Consider the following 9,426-nt stretch of genomic DNA (forward strand, 5'->3'; position numbering starts at 1 on the left):
CACACAAATTTGGCAACAACTGTTACAATCCAGTAATTCTAACAACAACAGGAAATTTTGGGCAGACATCAACAAAGTAGCAAATGGAGCAGCCCAGGTCTTCAATTCAAACATATTACAGGAAGACTGGATCCTGCATTTAGAGCAAACTCAAAAGACTAAATTCCATGCATGAACTTAAGACCATCTATCCGACCAACAAAATGAAATGCAGGAAGCGGACCAAAATTTTGATGATAACTGGATCATGCCATCCCAAGTACAAATGGCCTTAAAAAAACTGAGGTCAAAAGGGGCGCCAGGCCCAAATGGTCTGCCAAATGGGCTGTTCAATCACAACCAACTCTTCTGGACTGATTACCTAACCCCATTGTATAACCACACCTTCCAAACAGGAAGCATACCCCCATCATGGAGAGGGAGCATTTTGCATCCAATTTTTAAAGCTGGGCTAAGAACAGACCCATCCAACTACAGGCTGATCGCTCTCATTGATGTGGAAGCCAAAACATATGCATCGAATGTCCTGAGAGCACTTGAAGACTGGGTGAGCTCGAACAATATTCTTCCATTCACCCAGACGGAGTTCAGGCCTGGAACCTATACGTTATGCAATCTGCTCGCGTTAAACCTTCTTGTCGACAAAGCAAAGGATAAGACAACAAAACGGTACACTTGCTTTGTCGATTTAAAAGCGGCGTTCCACACAGTACCAAGGGAGGTCCTATGGCAAAAGATGGCCAATTGGGCATACCATCGAAGTTGCTACAGGCCATTATAAACCTATATACTTCAACCTGGGTTAAGATAAAAATAGGCAATGGTGACAGAACAACAGCAAAAATCCTCACCCACGTCGGCCTAAAGCAGGGATGCGTATTGGACCCTACCCTCTTCAACATCTTCATCGCGGACCTTGATAAGTGTATCTCGGAGATACAAATTGACCCTCCAAAGCTAGCTCACCATAAAATAAGGACCATACAGTTTGCAGATGATATCGTACTTTGCAGCCAGACGCCTTTTGGTCTACAACGTTCCATCACAAGGTTGCACGAATACATCAGCGCACATGGGTTTCAATTTAAGTATAACAAAACAAAGCTAGTCTGCTTCGCATCTCGGCCAGGGCTGCAATCATTCAAATGGCACAATGCAGGCAACACCATAGAGCAAAGCCTCTCTTACAAGTACCTGGGAGTACTCGTCAACTCAAGGTGGGCAGTAAAATACCATCTACAGTACAGAAAAGCCCAGTCTAACAAACTACGGTTTGCTCTAAATTTACTAAAAATAAAACTGAAATGTCTATCCAACGCATACCTACTAAAGGTGATTGCGGCAAAGTTTCTACCATCCCTTACGTACGGTTCTGAGTTATATAGAGGCAAAGACGCTAACTTTCTGAATCAACAACAGTCAGAGCTGTTCAAATACATCTTTCGGATTCCGAGGTTTGCATCACAAGCGCAAGTACGCCTTGAATTTGGGTTACTAAATCAGCACCCAGTCAGACAGGCTGCCATACTGAAAATGTGTTGGAAATTGAGAGCAGCTCAAGAGGACACGCTGATGGGTTTTTGTTGGACTAAAATAAACAACCAAACAAATGCATTTAATGCATGGAAATCAGCACTGACAAACCTTAACATGCAAGAGGCATGGAACACCAACTACACCTTCGCGGCTTTTAAGAAAGTAGCAAACAAAAAATCCTGGATGACAGACAAAGCCGCGCTAGCAAAGAAAAAACACGGCTGGATGGTGCTCGCCACGTACGAGAGATGTGCCCGCAACCTTATTTAGTCACCACATAACTGCTTCCACCCAACAAATGCTTCCAAGAATACGGCTGGGAACTTACCTTCCAAAAGATCAGATCCCTGCATGGAAGCAAACATGGCCGACATCACTCTGCAGACTCTGTGGCCAATCAGATGAAACGTTGATTCACATTTTGTGCATTTGTCCATCTTGACCAATTTGAGATGCTACTATCTATTGTACATATTTCGTTTATTTCAAATCAGATCATATCGGTCCACTGTCATGTTAGCACTGAACAGTCACCAGCTGCAGACAGCTTGTAGGGCTACCAGATTCTTACAGAAGGTGAGCACCTTAATATTGAAAACTGAAAAAATGGAGACAATCAGCACCAAATTGAAGGACTGAAGTGTAATGAATGGCTCAGAAACGCAATATTCTTTTTTTTTTAAATAATGAGGTCATTATGTAAATGTACTTTTACTCCACGCCAGTTCGAACATTTTTTTTTAATTGTATCAATATTGTAAAGGTTTTGATTAATCATACACAATAAATGTATTTACTTGCGTAGCGTATATATACATGTGCGTAGTAATGCACTACACAGATGAAGAGTTCTACAGGACCGGACATGGGAATTGAGCTTTTCAACTGTCAAGGTCTTAGCACTCATGTGGGGGTGGTGCACTTCGCAATGCCAACTACAGTCTCTGCAAATAGGAACCTGCCTTTTGCAACACTGTAACCATGTCAGATGCCTGATCTCGCCAATAGGACAAATAGAGAGCTGTTTTGTTCGAAATCGGTGTTTGTCAGTTACTTGCACATTGGGCACTGATATAGGCTAACGTTGAGGAATGTGACAGCGGCGGGCATATGGCTGTTTGCATCTATGCACATAACCATGTAAACAATGTACATGTATGTTGTGGTTTGATAAATAACTCACTTGCCTACTGACACTGCTGTCATTAATGCCTCCTTACCATCGGCTGCTGTGTGCCACCTTTAGGAGCAAACTTGCCAGGCCAAGCAGGTCAGAGAGGCCCTGCCTTCACACCAGAAGAGCTTGAGACATTAGTTGGAGAGGTCCTTCCCCTGTATGGATAGCTCTATGGCTCACCAGAGAAGCAGGTACGTTTTGCATCATGTACTGAAATGTCACCCCTACCATGTCCATGTTAATCTATATGACTATGACATCCAGAGTGAAAGCACAGACACATTTGTTAGGATGTATTCTCACTATTTAGGTCAGATATGTGATGGGTGATGCTCTGTACACTGGCTACAAACACTATCCATAATTATATTGGAAAAGCACTATAGTCTCCCCATGTGCCATGCACAAATAAGTGCATGCAGAGTGTGATATGGACTAATTTGTACTTCACATGGAGATATTATTTAATCTGCCAAGGAATGATCATGTACCAATGCATTTCTAGTGGCAGCAACATGTAAGGTGCAGCAGTAGTTCAATGCAGCTATGTGTATGGTCACCCAGATCACTCAGCACATATCAATCTGCACAAACCTCTTGGCTGGGAGTGATGGAACATCACATACATATTAGATGAGCATCACAACATTATTGTTCTGTATTGCATGACCATTACATTAACATAAGCCTATTGACAGTTAGCATGTAAATGTGTGCTCACTAAGGAAAACATGCAGAAAGTTAACCCTGCTGATGATTTCTACCCTACCCACTCTGGCCCAAGATTTAGCTAAGATATAGGTGACATAGCACTGCAGCACAGTGAACTCTTTAAATCCAGAGATAGTGTCCGAAATAATGTTCGTTCAAGGGTAATTGGTGGCTTTGGGAAAATGTATTAAAACAACCTATGAAATTAGACCTGCTAGGAGCCACAGACCTGAGTGAATTGCCATTTATCGTCATTGTCGATGTGTTATACTGCCTTAGAATATCAATCAATCAATCAAACAATAATATCATGTGTAACGCGCACTACTCACCCTTGAGGATCTCAAAGCGCTGGGGTGGGGAATGCTGCTACTGCTCGAAAAGCCAGGTCTTGAGAGTTTTCTGAAGGTCAGCAGGTCTTGGGTCTGCAATAGGTGGATGAGGAGGGTGTTCCAGGTCTTTGGGGCGAGGTGGGAGAACGATCTGCCGCCGGAGGTCGCTCTTCCGAAGCGGGGTACTGTGGCGAGGGCGAGGTCGGTGGAGAGGAGCTGGCCGGTGGGGGTGTCGTCTGTTGAGGTACGTTGGTCCGGTGTTGTGGAGTGCCTTGTGTGCATAGGTGAGGAGCATGAAGGTTGTCCTCTTGTTGGCCGGGAGAAAGTGCAGGTCTCTCAAGTGGGGTAGTATGTGGCTGTGGCAAGGGGTGTCAAGGATCAGGCATGTAGAGGCATTCTGGATGCGTTGGAGTCGTCTCAGGAGTTTGGCCGAGGCTCCTGCGTAAAGGGCATCCCCGTAGTCCAACCTGCTGCTGATGAGGGCCTGGGTGACCCTTCTTCTCGTTTCATTGAGGATCCACTTGCAGATCCTGCAGGGCATGCAGAGGGTGTTGAAGCAGGAGGAGTAGACGGCGTTGACCTGTTTAGTCATGTGGAGTCGAGGATGACCCCTAGGTTGCGTGCATGGTCGTGGGTGTTGGAGTGGTTCCCAGTGCGGTCGGCCACCAGGAGTTGTCCCAGGCCGAAGGAGTGGATCCGACGATGAGGACCTCTGTCTTGTTTGAGTTCAGCTTCAGTCAGCTGTTCCTCATCCATTCAGCGACAGCCTTCATTCCTTCGTGAAGGTTGGTATTGGCGGTGTAGGGGTCCTTGGTGAGGTAGAGGATCAGCTGCGTGCCACCAGCATAGGCGATGATGTTGAGGTCGTGCCGACGGGCGACGTGGCGAGCAGTGCCATGTAGATGTTAAACAGAGTTGGGCTGAGGGATGAGCCCTGGGGTATGCCGCAGATGATCTTGGTGGCTTCGGAGCAGAAGGGGGGAAGGTGGACGCTCTGTGTTCTGCCGGAGAAGAAGGAGGTGGTCCAGTGCAGGGCCTTCTCTTGGATCCCGGTGTTGTGAAGGCGTGTTGATAGTGTGTGGTGTTGAAGGCGGCTGACAGGTCCAGGAGGATGAGGGCTGCCGTTTCTCTTTTGTCCATCAGGGACTTGATGTCATTGGTGGTGGTGATGAGGGCAGTCTCGGTGCTGTGGTTGCTGCAGAACCTGGACTGGGAAGGGTCCTAGATGTTGTACTCCTCAAGGTAGCGGGTCATTTGTTCGTTGATGGTCTTCTCTGGAACGGGAGCAGGGAGTTGGGCCGGAAGTTCTTGAGGACCACCTTGGGTTTCTTTAGTAAGGCGTTGATCTCGGCGTGCTTTAACCTCTCCGAGAAGGTTGCTGTCTCGAAGGAGGTGTTGATGACTTTCCGGAGATGAGGTGCGATGGATGTGCGGGCTTTGCTGAAGATGTGGTGTGGGCATGGGTCTGACTGAGATCCGGAGTGGATGGTGCTCATGATCTTGATGGTGTTGTGGTTGTTGATGTTGGTCCAGGAGAGCAGGCGGTTGGTGCAGATGGTGGTCCTGGGGGCAGAGGTCTCAGGGGTTGTCGGGCGGTCATAGCATTGAAGCTGTCATGGATGTCTGCGACCTTGCGGTGGAAGAAGGTGGCCAGCGAGTCACCCAGGTCTTGCGAGAGTGGGACGTCGTTGGTGTTGAAGTTGGAGTTGGAGAGTTCCTTCACGATGTTGAAGAGCTATTTGCTGTTGTGCGCATGGTTGTCTACCTGGTCTTTGAAGGAGGCACTTTTGGCAGATCTGATGAGGAGATGGTGTCTACGGGTGGCGTTCTTGTGGGCCCCTCACTACTGCAAGTTTGTTATAATGGCCCATGATTCGGGCTCTGATTTGGGAAAAGTATCTGAAGTTATGACACTTTTACTTTGCAGATAGTTGGTGATTCCATCAGTCAAATCCATTACTTCATCACCAGGTGTGTCACATTCAGCTCACAATGGAATGTTGAGGTTTTGAGGTTGAATGGCTGAAAGTGCAAAATGGCTTAGCTCTGCTGCCAGGACATCGTCCACACACGCATTGAGTCATACACTTTTTAACATTGAGTTATTCACCAGATCACTATTTTGCAGATTGTGAGCACAAAGTGTAACACAAAGTTTCTCTACAGTCATGCAGATTTTCATCAGCAGTTATGTTATTAAGTTATTAAGTAAGTAAGTAATCTTTATTTGGCATAGTTAATTAAAACCATTGCAATATAAAAATGGTTTAAGAACAGAAAAATTAAACTGCAGTTTTAAAAGAATCAGAAATTAAAATGTTCACATTTTCTAATGTCAGATGTGCTTATATTTGGACTTCATATTTGTAAGGTATTGCTCAATGTCCTCAAGAGCTCATGAAGTCGGTAGAACAGTCAGCAGAGTGATGTCACATCAGTTGAACTGGGACAGTTGTGGGTTAGGTTTTTTGGCATCTTCTTTTCAACTGCCTTCAGAAATTTTACAAAGCTGCAATTCAAGCCAGGGTCATTAGGATGAAAACAGGCAAGGACCGCCGTCCTTCTTGTACGGATCCCTTGCCGATTGAAGTGGTGTTTTAGCCAGCGTTTCCGTTCGTCCCGTAGTTTTTCACAAGAGCATATCAAGTGCAGCATGTCCTCTTGTGCCAAGCCGCATAGCCGACAAAGGGGGTCAGCCTTGATTTTGAGCCAGCGTGGGAGATTTTGAGTACAAGGTAGCAGGCCCAACCTGTGCCTTAGAAAACACATTTTGACACTTTTGGAGTATCCCTCGGCCAGGTAGCACTGTTGTGCTTTAGTTGTGTACGAGTTCAGGGTCAGCCAGCCATGTGTTCTTTTCGAGAGGGCTTTCTTGTCTTGCAACCATGATTGTAATTTGATTGATTTTTTAACCAATTTTTTTAAATTTGTGTGATTTGTTGGAGTGTTCCAGAGCTGTTCTAGACCTGTATTCGCCAGGCTGCCCATAAGGTACTTAGCTGCTGCTGAGGAAGGATGCTGTTCTAACTACTTCCACAGGTGTTCATTCAGAGTTCCTTGTTTTGATTTCCTCACTTTATACCAGGTTATCATATAGGCTCCCTGCCTTGCCAGGAGCTGTTGATCAATGCCGAATTCGAGCCTGATTTGAGCGGGTGAGGTTTGCTTGGGTAGACTGAAAATGATTCTGTATGCAGCTGTTATAGTATTGTCAAGGGTCTTAGCATCCCTTCCTCTGAGTGCCTCACTCCCGTAGGTAATTGTTGGGAGAAGTTTAGCGCGAATTACTTGCGTCAAGGGTAGGAGAGAGGGGCCGGAAAGTTTGTGATTTAGTGACTTCAGCGAGATCGCTAGCAAAAGACCTCTCCCTCGTAGGCTTGTTCTCTGGACCGAGAACTGCCCACCGTTGTCGAACTTCACTCCTCGGTATTTGTATTTTGGGGTGTCTTCAATTCTTGTCGTATTCCAATGCCATGATGTTGGTTTCCTATTTTTCTTGCAAATGGTCATTGTTTGGGTTTTCCCCAGATTTATTGTAAGATCGTTTTCACTTTAATACCTTTGTGTTGCATCCAAAAGATGTTGAAGTCCTACCTTAGTAAGGCTTATTAAGACGAGGTCGTCTGCGTATAGAAGACAAAGTAGCTGGAGCCATCCTAGTTTAGGGGCGTGGGTGTTAAAACCGTTTAGTATTGGGACAAGGTCACCTAGGAACAGGTTGAAAAGCGTGGGGGCCAGGACGCAGCCTTGCTTTAGGCCCTTATTGGTCTGTATGGGCCTTGACAAGGCGGATCCATCCCCTATTTTTATCTGTACCCAGGTCTCTGTGTGCAGGTTGATGAGCAGGTCCAACTGGGGTCTCGAGATCCCCCAGTCATTCAATTTAGACCACAAAAGCTTCCGATTTATGTTATCTAAGGCGGCTTTGTAGTCGATGAAGCAGAAATGGATGGGCATATTGTTAGATTCTGCTTTATCTATGAGCATGCCCATGCTCAAGATGTTCGTCATCGTGCCTACTGACTTAGCGAAGCCTGTCTGGTTGGCTGGAATTAAGGATCTTTCTGTAGCCCATGCTGTCAGATCTTCGAGTAGGGTACCTGCAAAGTATTTTGCCTCGTTATCAATTAAAGCCACCATTCGATAGTTATGTGGGGAAGCCTTATCTCCTGCCTTATAGATTGGGGAGATGATAGAGCCCCTCCAGGACCTCGGTATGATGTTGAGTTCTCGTATTTCCAAAAAGAGGGGTTCCAGGGCTGCTGCCCAGCCTGGCACATCTTGTTTGAAGAGAATAGGAGGTATACCATTTGGCCCTGGCGCTCCCTCCTTTCTTCCTTTTTTGATTTGGCGCTGGATGGTGCTTTGTAAGTTCGGCAAATACTCAATATCATTTGGAGTATAGCATTCTGTGGGCTCGTATTATTTCCTTCAGCCTGACTAAAATGGGTGCCGAGAAAGCTTGCCCAGATGTCCTCTGAGATGCCCTCGCCACTGTACCTCGCATCAACAAGACCACCATGGGAGGCAGATCCTTCTCATACCTGGCTGCTAAAACATGGAACTCACTCCCCGCTTACCTTCGCCTTACCCAGAACCACCTAGCATTCAGAAAGCAACTTAAAACTTGGATATTTGACAAGTAATCCTCCCCCCCTTTCTAAGCGCCTTGAGACCCTCTGGGTATGTAGTGCGCTATATAAATTCTCTGACTTGACTTGACTTGACTTTGATGAAACCCCCGTGGTGCGCAGGTCTTATGAATGCATTTATTGATTTCCAGAACCTTGCTCCATTGTTCCGTTTGATATCGGAGTGAAGTCTCACCCATAAATTGCTCTCAGCTGATTTGTTTGCTTCCCATTTTAGTTTTTTTAGTGTTGATTTTAGTTTTCGCTTTACGGTGTCCATGGGTTTCCTTTGGAGTTCTCTCATTGTACGGTAGATTGAGGTCTTTGTGTCTTTAATTTTCCCTATGTCTTCTCGAGAGAATTTGCAGAAACTTACATCCCCCAATTGTGACTGAGGTTTGGGTCTTGTAGCATACATAGACATAGTACTTGTAAAATGTTCCCATTTCGCAATTTCACTATGCCCGGAGCGGCTCTCGAAGTGCTGTTTTGCTTTTTCCACTAGCGTTCCATCTGTTGCTGATGAATATTTGATTTTTTTAAAGTTGATGGTTTGGGTTAACTCTTTTGGCACTTTTGATCGCTCAAAGTTCGGCTTTATGATCTTGATGATAATTTCTTGGGGGCAGTGATCGCTATCCCCACTGCAGCCAATCCGGCATGATTTTAAGGACTGGAAAAAGGGTAATGATATAAAAGTATAGTCTAGAATGCTGCTTGTTTCATTTGTGTGAAAGGTTGCGGCTGGAGGATTATCTCCAGAGGTCCTACCGTTGAGGGCCCTGATGTTAAAGTATTCCAGATCTTCTAGTGTCCTGATACCTAGTTTGTTTTTTTTGGATATCTGTGAGGTTGCTTGTGTTGGGATGTCCCAAATTGCATTTTGGATTAGTTGTACGTCATCCTGCGTCGCGCCCATGAGGTTAAGGTTGATGTCCCCAGTAAGAACAACATTTGGTGTGGGTCTCTCCCTTATATGTGTCTTCATAAAGCTACAGAGGTCTTTAGCTGCTTTCCCTTTCTTTCTTGGGTTAATGTA

The sequence above is a fragment of the Lissotriton vulgaris genome, chromosome 7, assembly GCF_964263255.1.
Source record: "Lissotriton vulgaris chromosome 7, aLisVul1.2, whole genome shotgun sequence".
In the NCBI taxonomy this organism is placed as follows: Eukaryota; Metazoa; Chordata; class Amphibia; order Caudata; family Salamandridae; genus Lissotriton; species Lissotriton vulgaris.